Source organism: Cynara cardunculus, assembly GCF_001531365.2.
Source record: "Cynara cardunculus var. scolymus isolate 2C chromosome LG 6, CcrdV1, whole genome shotgun sequence".
Taxonomy (NCBI): domain Eukaryota; kingdom Viridiplantae; phylum Streptophyta; class Magnoliopsida; order Asterales; family Asteraceae; genus Cynara; species Cynara cardunculus.
In genome coordinates this window covers 11,681,794-11,692,354 of record NC_037533.1, presented here as the reverse complement: position 1 = coordinate 11,692,354, position 10,561 = coordinate 11,681,794, and positions in this window count along the sequence as shown.

Genomic DNA, 10,561 nt, shown 5'->3' with positions numbered 1-10,561 from the left:
ATGTGGGATTGTCTCACAATTCACTCCTCCATACACCCCACAACATAAGTGTGTTTCTGAAAGGAGAAATTGAACCCTGTTAGACATGGTTCGATCTATGATGGGTCTAACTACTTTGCCAATGTCCTTTTGGGGGGTGTGTTCTAGAGTCTGCTGCTTGCATACTCAACATGGTTCCAACCAAGAAGGTTGATAAGACACCATATGAAATATGGCACGAGAAAGTCTCTAATCTGTCTTACTTGAAGGTCTGGGGTTATGAAGCTCTCGTGAAACGAGATACACCAAACAAACTTGAGCCTAGATCCATTAAATGTATCTTCGTAGGGTATCCAAAAAAACAATGGGTTACTATTTCTACTACCCACCCGAGAACAAAATTATTGTTGCTCGGTATGCTGAGTTTCTTGAGAATAGTCTCATTTCACAAGAAGCAAGTGGGAGCACTGTAGACTTTGACGAGATTCAAAGCAAAGATGTGCAACCTCCTGGTAACACTAGCGAACATCATACTGAGGTTGAACATGGAGATGTTGAACCACAGAGTGATGTCATTCCCATTCGTAAGTCTGCAAGGACACCTCATGCACCTGATCGTTATAGTTATTATGTCAATGCTGAGGAGCAGAGTTTGGGGGATCATGGTGAACCCTCTAACTATCAAGTTGCATTGTCGGATCTAGAATCCGGTAAATGGCTTGATACTATGAATGCTGAAATGCAATCCATGAAAGACAATCAAGTCTGGAACCTGGTTGATCTTCTTCCAAACAGCAAGACTGTTGGGAGTAAATGGATCTTCAAGAAGAAAACCGACGTGGATGGCAATGTACAAACCTATAAAGCTCATCTAGTAGCAAAAGGTTACACTCAATCCTACGGGATTGACTATGAAGAAACCTTCTCGCCTGTTGCTGACGTTAAAGCTATTAGGATTCTTATAGCCATAGCAGCGTACTATGACTATGAGATTTGGCAAATGGATGTCAATACTGCTTTTTTGAACGGGCACCTTAATGAAGATGTTTATATGGTGCAACGTGAGGGTTTTGTAAATCCGAGACATCCCAAGAAAGTATGCAAGATTCAAAGATCAATTTATGGATTGAAGCAAGCATCCAGAAGTTGGAATAAAAGGTTTGATGAGGAAATCAAAACGTATGGTTTCACTCAAAATCCTGATGAGCCATGTGTATATATGAGAGCTAGTGGGAGCATTGTCATTTTTCTAATCCTATATGTTGATGACATATTGCTCATRGGGAACAAYATTCCAATGCTACAAGATGTCAAATTCTGGCTTGGAAAATGTTTTGCCATGAAAGATTTAGGGGAAGYGRCATACATCCTTGGAATCAAGATCTATCRGGATAGATCAAARYGGTTAATTGGTCTAAGTCAAAGTGCATACATTGACAAAATTCTAAAAAGGTTTAGAATGGATGCTTCCAAACGAGGAAGTCTTCCAATGCAACACAATGTAAACTTGAGTTAAACTCTAGGACTCTCCACACCTATTGAGGTGAAACGAATGAAGGGAATCCCCTATGCTTCGGTAGTGGAGTCCATCATGTATGCAGTGAGGTGCACTAGACTTGTGCACTGATGCTAGTTTTGAAACAGATCGAGATGATACTTGATCTCAGACTGGATACGTTTTTGTCATGAATGGAGGCACTGTTGACTGGAAGAGTGATAAGCAAAGCACTACTGCGATGTCTTCTACAGAAGCTGAATACATAGTTGCTTCTGAGGCTGCAATGGACGTTGTTTGGATACGGAAATTCATTTCTAGGCTTGGCGTTGTCCCCAATAATAAAAAACCCATGGATATGTACTGCGATAATTCTGGTGCCATTATCATAGCCAATGAACCTGGAGTTCAAAAGGGCGCCAAACACTTTCTCAGGAAGGTTCACTACATTCGAGAAGTCATCGAGACGGGTGAAATTCTCCTTCTAAAGGTTCACACAGATAACAACCTAGCTGGCCTTTTTACGAAGCCAATGTCTTGTGCCAAACACATCGAGCATGCCAGGAACATTGGGCTTCGACCAGCTAGTAGTATCATGTAGATCTGTTTAGTATTTGAATAATTGGAACATTAAACAGTTTTTATTTTACAATAAATTGATGTACTAGGTATGATCGTTTCATTTATATCAACTGTGTTCTATATTTGCATGTTTAATCCATGAATAATTAATATATTCTAAATTGTCCATTGCCAGTTGATAATAAGGGAATATTATCGAGTTAAGGCAAATGTGAGAGTATTGGTGATATTCATTGGAGAATGAATATTAATGATGATGCCACCAAACTCACATGTTGTTCATTGGTGATGAATATTGGACTGACCCAACCTACCAGAATTCATTGCATAGATCGACGTCAACAGTGAATCTTGCAAAAGGTTATGTCACTCATCCTTAGACTTGAGATGCAAGCAGGTTTTGTCTGAGTGAAATGTCATTTTTTTATATGATTAAACGCTGTCTTGAATAAGGCTGTTATAAAACCATCTTCAGGAATGATGTGAAGCATAAGATAGACACGTGCAGTCAAAATAGGATTTGTTCCTCTACAAGTAATGGAGTTAGATACTACGGGGCCCCTCGATAAATTGAATAGATGTTTGTATGGCCATACCCAAATGTAATTGAGATGATGCTTGATTAATTTGGTAATCTATTTCAATACCCAGATCGAGAAACACAATCATTGAATGATTAGAATGACATATGATCCATGTCTAAAATTCAATAAGGTATCTGCAATAAAGGGATGACTGATTAATAAACCTTTTAAAATGAGACGTTCAAGAAACTCACCTCATGTGTCTCTAGGGGCATTGGCGTGTTGCTAGACGCTAACCTTTGCTTGTATAATTACTAGTTTTTATGACGTGTGCAAGTGGGAGCTGTTGGAATATGCTCGTGTCATAATAAATAATTATATGGCTAGACACACGTGAGCCTATAGGGTCACACACATATACACTGAGACATCATTTAATATAATGTATTTATTATGACACGAGCATATTCCAACAGAAAGAATATAGACAAAAACAGAGCTTTCATCAACAAAAGCTAACCATGTTTGAACAAGTGTAGAATCAGCGTCTTGGATTTAAGTCCATGATGTTTGAGTAATTACTACCGAGCCCCAAAAGGCCATAAACCTCACTAGAGGAACCATGGTTAAAAGAATGATGAAGACATAAAGAATACAAGGGTTTTAATGAATCATGAGAATCCGTCGTGGAAAAGGGTTTAAAAGAACGAGAAGATGAAATAACCAAAGTACCCATCTTGTGTCATGTACGTGGGCACATAAATGAAGATATTTTTAGATAGAGTCAGGGCAAGGGATCCAATGTGTTATAGATATCAAACCATATGGATGTAGTTTGTAATTATTTCAAAAAAGACACTTGATGCGTTATAACATATAAGACACATGGACGGAACATGTAATTTACTCGATTTAAATAACAAAATAAAATAGTAGGAATTGGAATGGTGTAAAAATAATAGTTATAATGAGAATGTTAGAACAAAACATTCATCCACTTTATTGACCTATTTTTATAGCCATTATTGAACTTTAACAAATTCATGCTTGTGAAGTGATAGAAGGTATGTAAAATTTCATGAATTGAAGTTGCATGAAATAAAAGATAAAAGTGGAGATTAAGGATGATCAAGGTAGATAAAGGTAATTGAAAGTCCGTGTTTTTTTTGTTAACAATCAATTTAAGGTCCGCAAATTTTTAGCCGTCAGATAAAAAAATCAGTTCATCCAATGGTTTAGAAATATTCTACCATTCTCACTACAATTCTTATTCTAACCGGAACCCAACCCTTGTTATTTGCACCATTTTTAGGTCATATCAAAACAAGGTTAGGTTACTGTGAGATATGCCAATTTCATGAGAAATGTTTGAAATGTAATCTTTACATAATAATATTCACTTCAGATAATATGTGTGAAGGTGCCCTTATATAGTGTGAAGACGTAGAAAAACTGATGAAGCTACACATTCAGATCCCATTGCGTTCACCACTTTCACAAAATAAAACGTAACATTCAGGCATTCACACAATATAAGGGTACTTTCACCACTTCTCATACTTCTTACGAGAAATAAATATTTCATGCTATCCCCAGGTTTATCTAAACATTATTGTAGGGTTCCAAAACATACTTGCAACCTTTTAAACACAACGGAAAATAATCTAGATTACTTTTTTAGAAAAAAATTAAAAAAAGAAAAGAAAAACTAATCAGATCCAATGACTTCTAAAACGAATCTAAAACAAAGCATAAGGTGTTTTAGAAAGATCACCTTTTAGATCTGTAGCAGGTTTTGACGAAGCACTTTGAAAAGAAGTTAGGTTTTCTCTATGTAGATCCACACGTTTCGCTTCTACCAGGTGCTAACCCAAAACCCTAATCTAGTATGTGTATAAAAGAAAAGAAAGAAAAGGTCTCTTTTTCTATTTTTTATGGTAATTGCTAAATCAAAAAGATTAGATGATTAACCTTTTAGGCTTGGACTTATCTTTTTATTTATAGTTAGCCTATATGAGTTGTAGACTAACCATAATGCCCAATCATGGGTTGGGCTTGTGATTATCCTAAGAGTTAAGACCATAAATATAATAAGCCGATTTAGGTTTTATTTAATTTTATTAATCATAATAAAATTAATACATAAAATATATTTTACTAATAAAACCTTGTAATTATCATGACTACACTTCTAACACAAACTTTAGTTATTCTACAAGAAAAGCTATTTAACAATCAACATGACATAATTCGGGTTTCTAATTAWAAAGACTTCCATCTTCAAGTTTAACTCAAACGTAACTTCCTTCTTTTTGGGATTTAGGTGGTTTTCTTTTAGTATTCAAGAGTATTTGGAATTGGGTGTATTAATATCTAGAACTATTTTGTGATGAACATACCGGAAAACCTTCCTAAGCAAGCCCTATAGTCAACCCAACAACAATAACGATAACATAGTTATAATATAGTCTTTTCCAATGCAATGAAGTTATGTAGTGTCTTTTTTTCTTTCATAAAGGGGTATTTCCATGACTCGAACCTCCATGCTCTTCAACACGAGATTTTGAGTCGCGTGTGTCTACCATTTGACCACCAAGACATCTTGAAAGTGAATTGTTCCATTTGTCCATATTTCAAGAAATAGTACCTCTCCGTTACCATTTTCATAAGAATGAATGCTATGATTTACATTTTGAATAAGCATGACTACAGTATCTATAGGATAACTTCCATCTTGAAAGGTATAATGTATTCTTTGTGAGAGACCCTATAGGTTTACATACTCATTGACTGTATTTCTGTGTGACACATGTCATGGGCATATAAAAACTTACAATTATAAATGTAAAAAAGGTAAATAGATTTTCATGTATGTGAAAGAAAAACGTGTTGAGATATGGGAACCATTCACTCAGAAGAAAATAAGTGTATCCCTCCAAAGATCCATATGTAACGGGATAGGATGGGTGCTTCAGAATTTTACCAGTACGAGCAACAATCCTTTGATGTCATATCTAAATCTAGCAACGAACTCATGTGTTGGTTCCATGGTATCCATGAAAAAGCATTGAATCTTTTTGATGTTCTGTGCCAAGAAAGGAGATCCTCTTCTTTCCAAATACTAGATATGGTTTCCAACTCCTTGGAAGAAAGAAGGTGGAGCAACTGGTGGAATACAGAGAAAGAGAATCCTATGAAAAATTCTTGCAACCTTTTGTCGGACTCTCTTTTTTCGCATAAATCTGTGTCTCAAAATGCCCTCTCTTTATATACAAGTGTAATACTAATACCTATCTTATAGTTATCTTGTAGGGAAGAGTGACACAACCTTTTAGAAGATCTCATATCTTTTAAAGAATTGTTTTTTCTTTACACAAGTATAGAGAATTTGATAAGTCACTACATGTAAATCCTATAAACACTTGTCAAACAAGTTAACTAGAATCTAATTCCATAAAATCGTATGGAATAAGATTCAAATAAGACAAAATAATTTAATTCTTTTAATTATTTATTCTCCTTATTCAGATATACATTTTATGTATTTGACTTATTGGGACTTTATCACGTTGGCAATAATTATAAATTCTACTTATAAATATAAATGAAGAGCAACATTTAACAATAAATCATCGTTAACCCAATGATAAAGTTTAGTGATTCAGCTAATCAATAAACTGTGTGATCATTATCAATATACAAATTTATGTCCTTTTATTTATATAACCTGATGATGCTTGCATTGTACCTTGACCATAGTCACTTCTTTGTGACGAAGCTTCTTTGTCTTTCTTTCCAAAATGGTGTCGGGTTCTTTCACACAACGGTTGTTTCCGTCCACACGAGTTCCCATAAAGGAATGACACTTTCTTCCTCCACCAAGCATTTACATAAATAACACATATGGAATGTGTTGTGAATCCCTTTCAATTGCGGCAGATCTAGTTTATATGCTTCAAGACCGACTCTTCCCAAAAAGTTGAAGGGTCCAAGGAAACGGGGACTAAGCTTCCCATGCTTTCCAAATCGAATTATGCCTTTCCGCAGAGACACCTTCAGCATGACCCAGTCTCCCACTTAGAACTCAATTAGTCTTTGCTTCTTGTCGGCGTAATCTTTTGCCGATCTTGAGCCGCCTTCAAATGATCTCGAATGCCTTTCACTTTATCCCCCATCTCATAAACAATTTTGGGTCCGGTGAACTGCTTCTCTCTTGCATCGAGCCAACATATAGGAATTCTACACTTTCGGTCGTACAAGGCCTCGAACAATGTCATTTCAATGCTTGAGTAGTAACTATTATTATACGTGAATTCCACCATGGGTAGGTGAGAATCTTAATTACCAACAAAATTGTCGACGTCCAACCTAAACATGTCTTCTAGAGTCTGGATAGTCATTTCGTCTTATAATAATTATTCACATTCTTATTCTTAGTTTGTCTTAAAATAAATGTCTTGTTTTTAAAAGTAAATGTCTGTTTTCCCATTTTAATCTTAGTTATGAGGTAAGAAATTCTTTTTCTATGATTACAAGGACAAAATTGTCTATTAATTGATAAAAAGTGTAAATAATTATACATTTTTAAAATTGTGTACCTTTTTTTATTGTGGATATTTATTTTGGAATTGAGGGAATAAAATTCACATAACCTTCTTAATACAATTCTTAATTTAATTAAGAGTGAATTAAGTTGGTGGTTCCTGTGGTTTGCTCAAAATTTGGATTTAGTCCCTAAAACAAAATTTGTACATTGATAATTCATAACTTTTCAATTTCATAACACTCAAGGTCCTATAATTAACACTTAACACCAATCGTTATGAGGGACTAATCGATCTTTAGACAAACGATACAGACCAAAAGTGTAATTCGCTATAAAATACTATTAAATTGATAAAATGACTTTCATGTTAGAAAATCTCAAATTTAAAAAAAAAATCAAGAGAAGTTTACATATCTTTTGACTTTAAGCATAGAAATCTGCAAGAAAAACATTGAAGCTTAAGTCCAGTTAACGTGAGACTATTAATATATCATTTTGTCAATTTTGGTTGGGTTCCGGTGAGAATGAGAGTTCAAGTGAAAAGCTTAAGAAAATACTTTCTTCCTTAGATGCACATTAGGATGAGATACACGAAGATGTACTAGATCAGTCCCCGTATCAAGCATGATTCATAGTGGGTTTGCGATTAAAGGTGGTTAAGGGTCCAGATCACTTCTTACACTTCTTACCTTAACTATGCTTCTCATACGATCTTTCACAGGTCAATTTAATAGCTTTTTTAAAATAAATATAAAGATTTCTATTTATTATGCACTATAATTTAAGAAAATTTGATTTGTGATTTAATATATAAAATATTTTTTAATATTTAAAAAAAGTTAGTGATTTATATTAAATTTTGGAGTAAATTACACTTTTGGTCCCTAAAGTTTGCCCAAAGATTATTAGTCTCTTATAACCCTTGTTAACTAACAGTATTAACTAGGGTTGTAAACGAACCGAAGGTTCAGCGAACCGTTCAGCGGGAAGTTCGTTTATTTAATAAATGAACGAACATGAACAAAAAAAATTATTTGTTTAGTTAAATGAACAAAAGTCTCGTTCGATCATTTATGTTCGTGAACATTGTTCATTTATGTTCGTTTCTGTTCGTTTATATATTAATTTTAATATATAACTTTTATTTATTTAGTTTGAATTCTTAAAAAGCCTTTTAAGTATTGGGCTTTTAAGAGGGTTTTGGCCTTTTAATATTGGGCCTTTTTTAAGAGAGTTTTGTTGGGCTGTTTGTCTTCTAACTTACATTGTCTAGGTCAAGTTTCATGTATTGCCAAGTGGTCGATTGGTCGTGAAGGGCAGAAGCAGAAGGGGACAGGTGTAGTGCAACTCTTGGAGATCAATCGCCAATCGTGAAGAGCAGAAGGGGGGACAGTCTCTATCTAGGTACGTTCTCTCGACTTTGCTACCTTAAAGACTCGTCATGAAAGAGTATTTTGAAGAGATTTTGGAGCTTAGAGTGTGTTAGATAGCGAATGTTTTTTATTGGACAGTCTTTATTTAGTTCTTGATAGCCAATGTTTTTTCCTGGTTGAATGTGTTCTTAAAATGTGTTCTTAGAATCTCATACGATACCTGAATTCGTAGCCTTCTCTTCTAAAGACGGTTATGAATCGTTGTGTCGTGCTGATTACATTTCCATATGTAGTTTCTCATTATTTTTTAATATGTTTTTATACTCTAGACTCACTAGCTCAAAGTATACCTTGATACCATGCTTTCAATCGTTCATGAAGATTGATTAAACAATTTGGGATCCTCAATTGGTATCAGAGCAAGACTGCAACGATTTTGGTTAAAAAATTAAACAAAATTCTGGAAATCTGAATAAATTTCGGGTTTATCTTCAAGTGTTCTTGAGATTGTTCTTGAGATATTTTTGATCATATTCTTCTTTTTCATCGAAATTCACATATTTGTTGCTGTTTGATTGTTAAAATTGTGATAATCTGTCCATATTTCATTGGTGATTGTAGTTGTACTTAGTTGACCACATTTGACCATTAAATAATCATATACGATTGTTTCTTTGTCCGGATTGATAATCCGGTCAAACATGAACTGTTGCTTGATCACATGCTATCCAAATTAAGTGAAGTTGCTTGTCGGTATTGCTAATCCGGTCAATCTTGGCTATTGATTTTATGCATGTTTCTTTGTATCCGGCCATTACTGTTCATTAAATGTTTGCATGATTAAACATAATACGGCAAGTAAAGGTTGTCCGGATTGTTATTGATATTTAGCATGCTTACAAATCCGTGGTTGTCCGGATTTGATCACAAGGTGTCTGTTTTTAATTGGTGCATGTTTACAAGGTGTCCATATTTGTCTATTGCTTAATCACAAGTTGTCCATATCCGGTCATTCATTGTTGCTTATTGTATTGTTTAATCATCTGGTCATAATTGATTGAGTTGAATTTGTTGTCCGGATTGATTTGTTGTCCGGAGACCATATCCGAATAATTCATCCAGAGATTTTATCAGGTGACTTCCTTATCTGGATAAACATTTTGTGATTTGACTGATTTTCATCAGTTTGAGAATTTTGTGTGTGTTCTTGTTAATCAAAGTTTTGAATTGTAGAGATTATTGTTGTTTAATCAATTGTTTGTGAATTTTCAAATGGCATTATCTTTTGAGARAGAAAATAAGGTTTTAAAAGAGAAAGTTTCTGATTTGGAGAAAAGTCTGAAAAAGAAAAAAGAAAAGTATGTAAAGGTGTTTTATGAGAGTCATGCAAATTTAGATTGGGCTAAAGGTATATTAAAAGATTATGAGATGGTTGTTGAAGAGAAGAAGCTTTTAAAAGAAGAAATAGATGAATTCATGCATAAGGGTTTTTCTTCTGATATGTAGGAAAGTAATGTAAAGCAAATCCAACAAAATGAGGAGCTGACAAAGAAAATTCATAAAGCTGAGAATGAATTGACTACTGAAAGGAAATTACTGGAAAAGGAGAAGGATAAGCTGATGGAGGCTGAGAAAAGGTTTGATGCTGAAAGAAAGTCTTTTGAAAGCAAAATAAAAGCTTTAGAGTTGAATACCACAAAACTTTCAAAGCAAATCTCAGAATTTGAATAAATTATCATCTTGGAAAGAGTCAAGTTTGATAATGAGAAGAAAGAGTATATGGAAGAATGTCCAAAGAAACATCTGGAAATATTTGATATCATTGTTGTAAAGCATAAAACTTTAAATGAGGAGAGAAAAGTTTTTGCTTTGAAGAAAAAGAATACTGCGAAAAAGAATGCAACAATTGCTAAAGAGCTCACTGAGAAAAAGAAATGGCTTGATATTGCTTCAGATAACGATAAGAGAAGTTTTGAAGAAGAAAGAACAGAATATGAGAAAGAAAGGAAAGATTTTGAGAAGTTGAGAAGAGAGCTGGAAGGTAAGTTTTTTGAAACTTCAA